Source organism: Scyliorhinus canicula, chromosome 1, assembly GCF_902713615.1.
Source record: "Scyliorhinus canicula chromosome 1, sScyCan1.1, whole genome shotgun sequence".
Taxonomy (NCBI): domain Eukaryota; kingdom Metazoa; phylum Chordata; class Chondrichthyes; order Carcharhiniformes; family Scyliorhinidae; genus Scyliorhinus; species Scyliorhinus canicula.
In genome coordinates this window covers 97,746,629-97,760,356 of record NC_052146.1, presented here as the reverse complement: position 1 = coordinate 97,760,356, position 13,728 = coordinate 97,746,629, and the positions used below count along the sequence as shown (strand labels likewise).

At 43.6% G+C, this 13,728-nt stretch overlaps 1 pseudogene; it reads right to left on the bottom strand.

Moving 5' to 3' along the window:
- Positions 1 to 1,250: 1,250 nt before the first annotated feature.
- Positions 1,251 to 13,728, bottom strand: part of LOC119973730 — a 52,292-nt pseudogene continuing 39,814 nt past the window's right edge.

Here is a 13,728-nt window from a genome sequence, read left to right as displayed (position 1 = left end):
GTGGCAGGATTGTGTTGTCTGGAAGCTTCTCGTCAGGTTTGGCATGGAGGCATTGGTCACAAGGTGGTCATCTAGCATTCAGATAAGGTATGGGTGCCCTTCAGCAGTTGTAACTGTGATAAGAGTAGCTCCATTCTGCTCGCTCCTTATAGGAGAGAGGGGACTAGAAAAGATGCTCTAATCATAGTCTGCCTCGCCTTTCCTGACTGGATAGCCATGTCCAGAGAGATCACTTTCTGCGGCAGAAAGACACAAAAGCCAAAAATAGTAATATTTGGCACCTGGAATATCAGGATCTTCATAGACACGCCAGTTCTGTTTGTTGCCCAAGTACTCTGGCAATATGATATCAATGTTGCAGCTCTATGTAGGATCCAACAAGTTGTCGAGGAGCAGTTCAAAGAACTTTGAAGGGCTATTCTTCCCTCTAGAAAGGGAAATATGAAAATACAAACATATATATTAGGAGCAGGAGTAAGCTATTCAGTCCCTCGCGCCTGTTCAGCCATTCAATAAGGTCATAGTTGATCTGATTTTGAGTTAAACTCCAAATTCCACCAACCCCCAATAACCTGTGGCTTCCTTGTTAGTCAAGAATCTATTCATCTCTTGGCGCAGTGATTAGCTCTGCTGCTTCACGGCGCTGAGGACACGGGTTTGATCCCGGCTCCGGGTCACTGTCTGTGTAGAATTTGCACATTTTCCCCACGTCTACGTGGGCCTCCCCCCATAACCCCAAAGATGGGCAGGGTAGGTGGATTGATCACACTAAATTGCTCCTTAAGTGGAAAAAATAATTGGGTACATAATAGTTGACGTGTTAAATAAAATGCGTTTGCTTTTCTCTACAACTCGGTGTGGATTGCCTTTGTTACCCCTTACAAAAGGGCCCAAGCCAGATCCACTGCAATAAAAGGCAGGTTAAGGCACACTCTCAGTGAAGGCTTGGCCATTGGAGTGGTTTGACATGCTGGACATTAAAAAAAAACCTTGAATAAAAACTGTAAAGATTTTGAAAGCAATAAGGTCAGTCTATCAACATGTTACTGTGCAAAGGTCATTGTTCGGGCAATACAACCTCCACAGTGACATGAAAAGTCAGCCACTCAAATGCGTAACATTTCTCCTCAGGCTGACAGTATTAAATATTGTAAAAACTGCATGATAAATTATTAATAATATATTCATTCAGTTGAACATCACTGTTATACACCTCTTAATGATTAAATTCCATTTATAGCACAATCCATTTAATGATTTCTGATGGCTATGACTTGTTCCTTCTTGGTGACTGCATTCATGATATCGTCAGCAAGTCTTCTTTTGTTCAGCCTTTGCTTTCTGATATGCTGCTTAATGTTCCTGCCCAGTGTACCAGTTAGAAAATTGTTAATTAAGCTAGCTGCTGCACATTTAACAATTCGCTTACCACCTGGGAAAAAATTGGAACGGATAGGAAATCTGAAAAAAAGGAACATTTTCAGTTATCCTTGAAACATGGCGAACAATTTTCATGATTTGTCAATTCAAATCAATATATAGAAAATAACAAGATGTGCTTTAGGCTGGTGGCCACAATGTATTAGGTTCTCGATGTTTATTACATGGGTCAGTATTTGAAGAACAATCTCCCGTGCAAAATGCCAATGGCTGCCAGCACCTGCAGAATTAAAACCCACCTTGCGATAGCTACTTGAGGTGAGATAAGGGAAAATAGTTGGTGGGGGAAGGAGTAAAGACCTTTTTTAAATCAGGGTGTTGCTTTATCTAATGACCCTTGTTGCTCTGTACATTTATTGGATAAGCCATTTTCCAATTCATTAAGCTTAAGTAAGGTAAAACTGCAGTATCTCACACTGCATTGAAAGAACAGATGGAGGTTTGTCTGTCTACACTGGCCGCAGAGAGCAATAATCCAACAGTTCATGCATGTTGTCATTTGCTAACATTTGTAAAACGGACGAATGTCAATGCAGTCTTTTCCTTCCATTTAATTTCCAACCGCTTGATTAATAGAACTGTAATGTTTTTGTTGTCCTACCCAACTTTACATAATAGAAATAAATACATGTAAATATTAGGAGCAGGCAAAAACATTAATTAAAGAGGTGAGTTTTAAAGAGGATCCTAAAATGGGAGAGAGTTCAAGAATGGCAGCAGAGTTTAATTTGATTTGATTTGATTTATTATTGTCACATGTATTAGTACACAATGAAAAGTATTGTTTCTTGCATGCTGTACAAACAATGCATACCGTACATAGGGAAGGAATGAGAGACTGCAGAATATAATGTTATAGTTATAGCAAGGTGTAGAGAAAAGGTCAACTTAATACGAGGTAGGTCCATTCAAAAGTCTGATGGCAGTAGGGAAGAAGCTGTTCTTGAGTTGGTTGGTACGTGCCTTCTGTTATGGGAGCGGTGTTTTCAGAACCCCAAAATGGATCATGGAGTTCAACCAACCTCTCCCTTTAATGTATTGTTGCTTTTGAAGCTCACGGCTTGGTCTCCAGGTGTGGTATTACAATTATGGACACATGGGTTTTTAAACACAAAACAATATTTATTCCATGAATTCAACTTAACCTTTTTAAATAAACATTGGATCCCTTAACACCCCTTACTTAAATGATAATCCCGAAAATAATACAACACTAAATAATCCCTCAAAATGTTCCTTCAAACCTCCAAAAGACTTAACACCTTTAAACAGAAACAGATCAGGTTAAAGACATTACTATTATGTGTTTAAATCACCCAAATGATTCAGAGATAGTCTATCCTGGTAGAGATCACAGCGGATCCAGCTTACTGCAAAAACACAGTCACATCCAAGCTCTTTTTCTCCATGCAGCTCTCAGCAAACCAGCCAGGCACTTTTCAGCTGCTCTCTCAAACTGAAACTAAAACTTCCAAAAAGCAGAAGTGAGCTCAACTCAGCTACCCCCACCTTCTGACATCACTTCAGTAATATGAGCTGCTGCATTTCTTAAAGATACATTGCTTAAACATCCATTTCTTAAAGGTACTCTCACATGACACCTCCCCCCAAGAAAAAAAATAAACCATCAACTTCAAGATGGTTTCGTTCTTCACCTTTGCACCATCAATAAGAAATGTACACAGTAAATATACTTTTTCGTTTCACGAAAAAAACAACACTTGCACACAGGCATAATAATAAAGTCCATCTTTCCCGTTCTTCTTCCTCCAACCGAAATCCTTCTCGATTGACAGTCTCTTTGAACAAGAAAGTCAATACACGATCCATCCACTCCTCTACGCCTCGGCAATTCTCTTTAAAGTTAGATACTTCAGTTCAATCTGATCACAGAGTCCCTTGCAATTCTCCAATACAGGAGCATCGGTTATCACAGCTTTCAGGCAGTCACATGCCCGTTGAAGGTCCGCTGTCCATTGAAATTTTTGACATTTCTTTAGCAAGTCCATCAGTGGAGTAATCATGCCACAAAACTTTTGCACAAAGGTTCGATCAAATCCATCCATGCTAAGAAATCGCATTATTTCCCTTTGTCTTGAGGGTATTGGAAACTCATCAAGGAAAGTGATTCGGACTTCTCCAAATTCACTTTCGGCTAGGTTCATCACCAAACCCGCCTCCTGAAGTCGATCGAAGAACTCCATACGATGTTTTAAATGTTCTTTCCACATCTGGAAGTTGGAAATAAAAACAGATTGTCCCACTTTCTCAATGCAATCCTTCAAACGTGGGATAGGATAAGAGTCCGTTCTTGTAACTGCATTCACCTTACGATAGTCCACACACAACCGTTGGGTACCGTCTGGTTGAGGTACCATCACTATGGGTGAGCTCCATTGGCTGCAACCCACTTCAATTATGCCATTTTTCAGCATACTCTCAATCTCTCTGTTAACCTGTGCCAATTTTAAAGGATTAAGCTGATATGGATGTTATTTGATAGGAACAGCATTTCCCACATCTACATCATGAATAGCCATTTTAGTACTTCCCAATTTATCTCTACAAACTTGCCCATGTGATATAAATAACTCTTTCAGGTCAGTTCGTTTTTCGTCTGGAAGGTAACTTAACAATATATCCCAATTTTTAGACCATCCTCATTTTCCAATTTAATTTGAGGTATGTCAAATTCACAGTCATCTGGATTTGGTTTGTCACTTTGAGTTAGAATCATTAAAACTTCCTTTTTCTCTCCTTCCCTTTCAAAGTACCTTTTAAGCATTTTCACATGACACACTCAGTGAGTCTTCCTTCTATCTGGTGTTTTTACCACATAATTCACCTCACTTAATTTCCTTTCAATCTGATACGATCCACAAATCCTAGCTTTTAAAGGCTCACCTACCACCGGTAACAACACTAAAACTTTATCACCACTGACAAAACTATGAACTTTGGATTTCTTGTCCGCTACCCATTTCATCACATTTTGTGCAACTTTCAAATGTTGTCTAGCCAATTCACCTGCTCTATTTAATCATTCCCTAAAATTTGACACGTAATCCAATAGTGTAATTTCCGATTTCTCACCCACCAATTTTTCCATAATCAATTTAAGTGGTCCTCTTACCTCATGACCAAAAGTTAGTTCAAAGGGACTAAATTTGGTAGACTCATTAGGTGCATCCCTAATTGCAAACAATATGAATGGAATTCCTTTATCCCAATCCTCTGGATAATCTTGACAATACGCCCTCAACATTGTCTTTAATGTCTGATGCCAACTTTCTAATGCTCCCTGCGATTCTGGATGATACACAGTTGATTTAAATTGTTTTATTCCTAAACTATCCATAACTTCTTTGAAGAACTTTGAAGTAAAATTTGATCCTTGATCCGATTGAATTTCTGTGGATAGTCCATATCTAGTAAAGAATTTAAGTAACTCCTCCACAATCCTTTGAGCTGTAATATTACGTACTGGAATGGCCTCTGGAAACCTAGTAGACACATTCATTATAGTCAAAAGAAATTGATTCCAACTTTTTGTTTTAGGAAGTGGTCCTACACAATCGATTAGGACCCTCATATAAGGTTCCTCAAATGCTGGAATGGGTATTAAGGGCGCTGGTTTTATCACTGCTTGAGGTTTCCCTATCACTTGATATGTGTGACATGATTGACAGAATTTAATGACATCTTTATGTAGTCCAGGCCAATAAAAATGTTTCTGGATTTTAACTTGTGTTTTCCTAATTCCCAAATGACTTCCCACTGGTACCTCATGTGCAACTCGCAACACCTCCTTTCGATACCCTACCGGCAATACTACTTGATGAACTTCTGCCCACATTTCATCCACCCGCATATGTAAAGGTCTCCATTTTCTCATCAAGACATCACTTTTACGGTAATAACACTCTGGTATATTCTCAGATTCCTCTTCCGTATATATGCTTTTTGATATATCCGTTTTATTTCTACATCTTTCTGTTGTAACTCCGCCAATTTTCCTGAACTAAAATTATCCACCTCATGCTCCACCTGTTCTTGTTCTTTTTCAACCATCTGATCAAAAATCGTTTCTGATAATTGCACTTCAACTTCATCTTCACTCTTTGATTTCTCCTCTTGTCTTACCCTGTGACTTTGCGACCGAGTTACTACACAATCCAGAAAAATCCCAGGATATTCGTCCTTCAACCCTCCAGTTGTCTGATTTTCCACTGGCTTATCAACCACAGTAGGCATCACTCCCACCTGCGATCCAGCTATAGCATTACCCAAGATAAACTGTATTCCTGGACAAGATAGTTTCTTTATTACTCCTACTACCACTTCACCACTCTTCACTGGACTTTCAAACCTTATCTTATATAATGGAACGCTACTCCTCTCACCCTGAATTCCACATATCACCACCTTTTCTGGCAACATTCTTCCCAAACTACACAATTCCTCATCTCTTACCATTAAAGAGTGACTAGCCCCTGTATCTCTTAAAATTGTGACTTCTTTACCTGCACCTCCTGATACACATGAGTAAACTTTACCCACACAAGTAAATTCTTTTCATCTCTTTTCCACCCTCCTGGATTTCTTTTTTAATCTGAGGTACACTCTCTTTATTGTCTCTCATCAGATCACCTTTACCTTTACCACTTGAGTATTTCTCATGTCCCCAGTTTCTATCCCTAACCGGCTGAAACTGATGTCGGAAACCAATCTTTGATTTATGAACTAATTCATAATCATCTGCCATTTCTGCTACTAATCTCACAGTTTTAACCCTCTGTTCTTCCACATGAGTTGTCACTGCATCAGGAATTGAATTTTTAAACTCCTCCAAAAGTATAATTTCTCTGAGAGCTTCGTACGTTTGATCTATTTTCAAAGCCCTTATCCACCTATCAAAATTACTCTGTTTGAGCCTTTCAAACTCCATGTATGTTTGACCAAATTATTTCCTTAAATTTCTAAACCTTTGTCTGTCAGCTTCAGGCACTAGCTCATATGCACTTAAGATGGATTTCTTCACCTCCTCATATGTTCCAGATACCTCCTCCGGTAGTGATGCAAACACTTCACAAGCTCTACCTACCAGCTTTGTTTGAATCAGTAACACCCACATGTCCTGTTGCCATTTCATTTGTTTCGCTACCTTCTCAAATGAAATGAAAAAGGCTTCCACTTCCTTCTCGTCAAACTTTGGCAATGCTTGGACATATTTAAATAGATTCCCACCAAGCCTTCGACTATGATGCTCCTTCTCACTATCCTCATCACTATCATCCAACTGTATGTTTCCCTTTATGTCTGCCAATTTTAACTGATTGTCATGTTTCATGGCCATTTTCTGAAGTTCAAACTCCCTCTCTTTATCTTTTTCCCTGATCTGTATCTCCCTTTCTTTTTCCTTTTGTTCTGTTAGGGCTATTCTTTCTTTTCTCCTTTATTTTCTCTCCTTTTCTTTTTCCTCTCTCTTTCTTTTTCCTCTCTCTCTCTCTTTCTTTTTCTCCTCCCTCTCTTTCGGATTCAAGCCGCTTTAATTCTTTCTCATGTTCCATTTGTTTAATTTGCAACTGAATTTTTACCCATTTCCAATGAGTCAGACTCTATCTCAGGCAACTTTAAATGCTTAACCACCGCCATAATTACCTCATCTTTTCGCATTTTGTCAGGTAATGTTAACTGCAATGTTTTTGCCAAATCTAACAGTCTGCTTTTCGTCTCTGTCCGTAAGGTACTGCGCGTGACATTCTCAACCCCCAAAAAATTCTGAGCCTCTGAAAGAGACATTGTCCACAACACACTTAAACTCAAATATCGCACCGGAAAAGCAACAAACCTTCACTGTCTTTAAGTTCACAAAAGCCAATCCAATAGATAGACTTTTATGCCCCTCGAGCCCCCAATTGTTATGGGAGCGGCATTTTCAGAACCGCAAAATGTATCATGGAGTTCAAGCAACCTCTCCCTTTAATGTATTGTTGCTTTTGAAGCATACGGCTTGGTCTCCGGGTGTAGTATTACAATTATGCACACAAGGGTTTTTAAACACAAAACAATGTTTATTCCATGAATTCAACTTAACCTTTTTAAATAAACATTGGATCCCTTAACACCCCTTCAATGATAACCCCGAAAATAATACAACACTAAATCATCCCTCAAAATGTTCCTTCAAACCTCCAAAAGACCTTTAAACAGAAACACATTAGGTTAAAGACATTACTATTATGAGTTTAGATCACCTAAATAATTCAGAGGTAGTCTTTCCTGGTAGAGATCACAGCGGACCCAGCTTACTGCAAAACACAGACACATCCAAGCTCTTTTTCTCCATGCAGCTCTCAGCAAACCAGCCAGGTACTTTTCAACTGCTCTCTCAAACTGAAACTAAAACTCCCAAAAAGCAGAAGTGAGCTCAACTCAGCTACCGCCACCTTCTGACATCACTTCAGTAATATGAGCTGCTGCATTTCTTAAAGGTACATTGCTTAAACATCCATTTCTTAAAGGTACTCTCACATGACACCACAAACTTTGGTATCTTTTTCCTGACGGAAGAAGGTGGAAGAGAGTATGTCCGAGGTGCGTGGGGTCCTTAATTATGCTGGCTGCAATTTCCAAGGCAGCGGGAATTATAGATAGAGTCATTGGATGGGAGGCTGGTTTGCGTGATGGACTGGGCTACATTCACAACCTTTTGTAGTTTCCTGCAGTCTTGGGCCGAGCAGGCTCCATACCATACTGTGATACAACAGTCTTCTGAGAAAGTAGAGTCGTTGGTGGGCTTTCTTAACTATAGCGTCGGCATGGGGGGACCAGGACAGGTTGTTGGTGATCTGTACATCTAAAAACCTGAAGTTGTCGACCCTTTTTACTTCGTTCCCATTGACGTTGACAGGGGCATGTTCTCCACTACGCTTCCTGAAGTCGATGACAATCTCCTTCGTTTTGTTGACATTGAGGGCAAAATTATTGTTGTTGCACCAGTTCACCAGATTCTCTATCTCATTCCTGTACTCTGTCTCATCATTGTTTGAAATCCGACCCACTACGGTGGTGTCAGCAGCAAATTTGAAGATCGAGTTGGAGGGGAATTTGGCCACACAGTCATAGGCATATAAGGAGTATAGTAGGACACAGCCTTGTGGGGCACCGGTGTTGAGGATGATCGTGGAGGAGGTTTTGTTGCGTATCTTTACTTATTATGGCCTGTAGGTTAGAAAGCTCAGGTTCCAGTCGCAGAGGGAGGAGCTGAGGCCAAGGCCACGGAGTTTGGAGATGGGTTTTGTAGGAATGATGATTTTGAAGGCTGAGCTGTAGTCGATAAATAGGAGTCTGATATAGGTGTCTTTGATATCTAGGTGTTCCAGGGTTGAGTGCTGGGCCATGGAGATGGCATCTGCTGTGGGCCTGTTGCAGCGGTACGCGAACTGTAGTGGATCAAGGCAATCCGGGAGGCTGGAGTTGATTCGTGCCATGACTAACCTTTTGAAGCACTTCATGATGATGGATGTCAGAGCCACTGGACGATTGTCATTAAGGCACGCTGCTTGGCTTTTTTTTGGTACAGGGATGATGGTCATCTTCTTGAAGCAGATAGGGACCTCAGATTGTTGTAAAGAGAGGTTGAAGATGTCTGCGAATACCCCCGCCAACTGATCCGCGCAAGACCTGAGTGCTCATCTGGGTACCCCATCGGGGCCAGTGGCTTTGCGTGGATTGACCTTCAAGAGGGCTGCTCTGACCTTTGCAATGGTGATCTCAGATACAAGTTCATCCGCGGCTTCTGTGGTGGAGGGCTCGCTCTCGCAGACCTCTTGCTCAAAGCGTACCTAGAATGGTTTAACTCATCAGGAAGGGGCGCATTGGAGCCGGCGATTTTACATGCCTTCATCTTGTAGCCAGTTATGTGTTGCAGACCTTACCATATATGGCGGGGGTCCGTGTGGCTAGCCTGGGACTCGAGCTTGGTCCGGTACAATCTTTTGGCATCTTTGATGGATTTACGGAATATTCTTCAGCTGCTGACAAGAAACTTGATATTAATCAAGCTGAAACATGTTAATGGAACTCTCTCCATATGGTATGTGCACTACTGACAGGTCAGACGAATCACAATTAAGTGCAGAGGAAGATTCTCTCCACTCTGAAAGTTTACTGCACCTGTGTGACATTTTTCCATTTCGTAAAACCAACATGCTATGGGCCTCCATCTATGCCAACTCGGGATGACTCAGGAGTCCCTTATAAATGGTGGATGACCAACTCCCAATACTTCCAGCTGCACAGGGGCACCAGACAAGGATGCCCACTGTCCCCGCTGCTGTTCGCACTAGCAATCGAACCGCTAGCAATCACACTCAGGGCAGCACAAAAATTGGAGGGGGATCCGAAGGGGAGGCAGAGAGCACAGAGTCCCACTCTATGCAGATGACCGGCTCCTCTACATCTCGGACCCACAGAGCAGCATGGACGGAATCATTGCGCTCCTGAAAGAGTTTGGAGCCTTCTCGAGCTACAAACTCAACATGAGCAAAAGCGAGATCTTCCCCATACACCCGCAGGGGGGGGGGGGGGGGGGGGGGGGGGCAGCACTAAAGGGGCTGCCGTTCAAACAAGCCCGACACAAATTCCGCTACCTGGGGATCCAAATAGCCCATGACTGGAAAGGGATCCACAAATGGAACCTCACCAGTCTGACGGAGGAAGTAAAAAAGGACCTGCAAAGATGGAACACACTCCCACTCTCCCTCGCGGGGAGAGTCCAGACGATCAAAATGAACGTACTGCCCAGGTTCCTCTTCCTGTTTAGATCCATTCCGATCTACATCCCCAAGGCCTTTTTCAAAGCGCTGGACAAACTAATCATGGCGTTCGTATGGGGGGGGGGGGGGGGTAAAAATGCTAGGATCCCAAAGAAGGTCCTACAAAAAACAAAATCCAGGGGGGGGGGGGGGCCTAGCCCTCCCAAACCTACAATTCTACCACTGGGCGGCAACAGCCGAGCGAGTAAGGGGATGGATCCAGGAGCCAGAGGCTGAGTGGGTGCGTGCGGTGGAGGCCTCCTGCATGGGGACCTCCCTCCGGGCCCTCGCCACGGCAGCACCCCCATCCCCACCCAAAAAACACTCCAGCAGCCCAGTGGTGACAGCCACCCTCCAATCCTGGAACCAACTGCGGCAGCAATTTGGCTTGACCAAAATGTCGGACAAGGCTTGTAGCCACCTGGGGTGACCACTGCCCAAACACAAAATGGAAGATTGTAAGGAATGCAGGGAAAATGGACATGTTGTAAAAAGCAAGCAGCTTGCAGAGCGCTTGTATATTTGGACTGCTGCAGAAACCAGTTTGGCTGTTGCTGAAACCAGACAACGCTATGAAAAGAAACAAGTTAACACTATTAATGAGGCGATACCGGGCGATCCCCAGGCACAAAAGAAACAAGTTAACACTAATCGATACATTCAATGGAAGGCCAGACTTTTCGGCGCCAAAGAAGCCCAAAACAATGAGTCCCAAGAACCTCCCCAGTGATCGAGATACTGCCCCGTTTTTGGGGAATTCAAATCAATCGATTGGGAAGAGACCCAATCGATTGCGAGAGTATAGAGGGTCCGCCCAGGTGGGCACAAGACCCTGAGAGGAGTATAAGACAGAGCCCGCGACCTCAGCTCACTCTCTCTGCCAGCCTCTCCTTGACCAGCTAGCCCTCCCAGCAGAACACCGTTGCAGCAGAAGAACCTTGTGGAGGAGAGGTCTGGACAGCAGCCGCCAACAAGTAAGTGTCACAACGCACGCTATGGGAATAGACACTCCTGACCCCTTTAGACCATAACTACTGGAAGCCTGCGGACCCAGGACAAGCTAGAGTCCGTTGTTCCCTGATCCGGCAGTCCCCTTATCCAGATAAGTATTTGGCCTATTAGCGGTAGGATTAGCCTAGTCTTATAGTTTTATATGCATGATTAGTAGATTACTATAATATAATAAATGTGTCTTGTTTGAACTTACTAATTGGTGTAAGGTTTTATTGCTTTGAACTTGACCTTGAAACTTGTGGCGGTATCTTAACGATACCTGGCGACTCCAAAGCTAAGTAACGAAACAGAGCCAAATTGAGTGTTAAGCACCCTCACCCAGAACGAGCAACATTTCGTGGTGACATCCGACAGGACTCGACTAGAAGTGGCCCCCCCACTCCGAGAGAACCCAGAAATTTGAATCTGAAATCCAATTGGGAAAAGGAAAAACCACAAGTATTCAAGTAGTTCAAACCAATACTCCTAATTCAGAAGTGTGTTTTTGCATGCGTAACTAACAGGGTTGTAAGGTAAAACCGTGAGATTTTTGTTGCAACAAACTGCCGGGAGTTTTATAATTCGGAACATAGCGAAAGCCGTACCCGTATTTTATAGCATTGCCTTATTATCCCTCGTTCCAAATTTAAGAGAGCATAGGAGAAAAATAAATGGCCATGCAGGCAATGGAACGCCTCATGAACCCAGAGCAGTTTGTGGTCGCAGCGACCAGCAGCAGCAGAGTAGGTCAGTGTCCCGTTTGGGAGCTGGAACTCAGGAAGTACCTCAAAGGGAAAGGATGGCCCCTTTGGAGTGAGTTTTGTGTGAATGAGGAGACAGGTCCCGGGAGTATAGGACATACTTGGTGGGAGAACCTATCTGAAATTCACAAGAAGAGTTTAAGTAAAGCACGTAAGCCGATTGAAATTGTGTCCTGCTTGGCATAATTGCGAGGCACAGAGGAGGTCGTCAGGACGCTACGAGCAGAGTTAGAGGAGAAGAACAGAATGAGCAAAGTGGATGTCAGGGACATCGAAAAGGAGAATATAGGATTGAGACAACGACTGGCAGATAAGGATAGAGAGGTGGATGATGCCAAGAGGGCACATCAGTCTTGTCTAGCCCATCTGAGCAGCTCTCAAGTTCAGTATGAAAAAGCCTATCAAGATGTGCAGCGTGCAGTCTTGATAAGAGACGAAGCAGAAAATCAGGTAGAGACACTGAAGAAGCAGTGTAGCGACCTAAAGGCAGCTTTAAGGGCACTCCATGCTGCCACCACTGAGCAAAGGCAAAGCACAGTGGACCACGCAAAATGTAGGAAGCAGATTGCGCAGCTGCAATCTCGGCTTTCTGTGAAGAATGGCTTCCAAGAGACATTTGGGACACAGTTAGAAGAAGAAAATGCCCCAGATTGGCAGGAGTTGAGTGAAACAGCGCAGCGATATGTTCAGAGAACATGTGCGCCAGCAGCGCAACAGAAAAGGAAAGTGCCCCAACCCCCCACAGATCAGATAGCACCCGCACCAAAGTCATCACCAAAAGAAAAGCAACTGCAGAAGGTGCACCCGAGATCACGTACACCACCCCCTTAACCGTAACACAGCTAAGGGACGCGTGTGAGAAAATCACCCCGTTCCTCCCCACTGCAGACCCCCACCAATTCTTCGCACGAATGAAACAGCAGGCGATCATGTACGGCCTGGATGAGCGAGAGCAGGTTAAGCTCACAGTTTTGAGTTTAGACACATCGGTAGTAGCAGCCCTCCCCGACCCACAAAACGTTGGAGGAGGCACCCTCGAAGAGATATAAACAGCTATTTTAGACGCGATAGGGTACAACAGAGGAGACCCAGTCGAAGGCCTAAGTAAGTGTAGGCAGAAAAGGACCGAGCACCCCACAGCATTCGCAGGAAGGCTGTGGATTCATTACACTGCCGTTCTTGGTGGTTTAGACCGCGCACATTTAACCCGAGATAATATGGTTAAATGGACCCGCACCATCATCTCCCATGCCACAGATGCAGGACAGAATGTCTGCTCCAATTATGACCCCTCAGAAGAGGCCCATAATGAGAAATGGGTATTGAAAAGACCGTCCCGCGCTTGAGAGCAATCTGTCCACGGCAAAATAACAGTAAAGAACCCCGAAGAAGCTCAGGCTGCAGCAGATATTCAGGCAGTGAGAGCGCACCAAAACCCCGCATGGGTAAATGAGGGAAAGAACAGCCCCCCACCGAAATCATAGGAATTTTATAACTGCGGTCAGTTAGGGCATTTCGCTAGGGAATGCAACGCCCCGCAGAAATCTCAGAGAGGCCAGCAGACAGGCACTCTGACCAGGAACAAAGCTAAGCCTATCCATAGTATAGGGACGCAGTCAGGACAGACCAATGTGGACGGAACGGACTGACGGTGTTCGGCCTCCCCCACTTGGGTCTGTGACACCCTCTGGGACCAATCCGGAAGACCGGTAGTC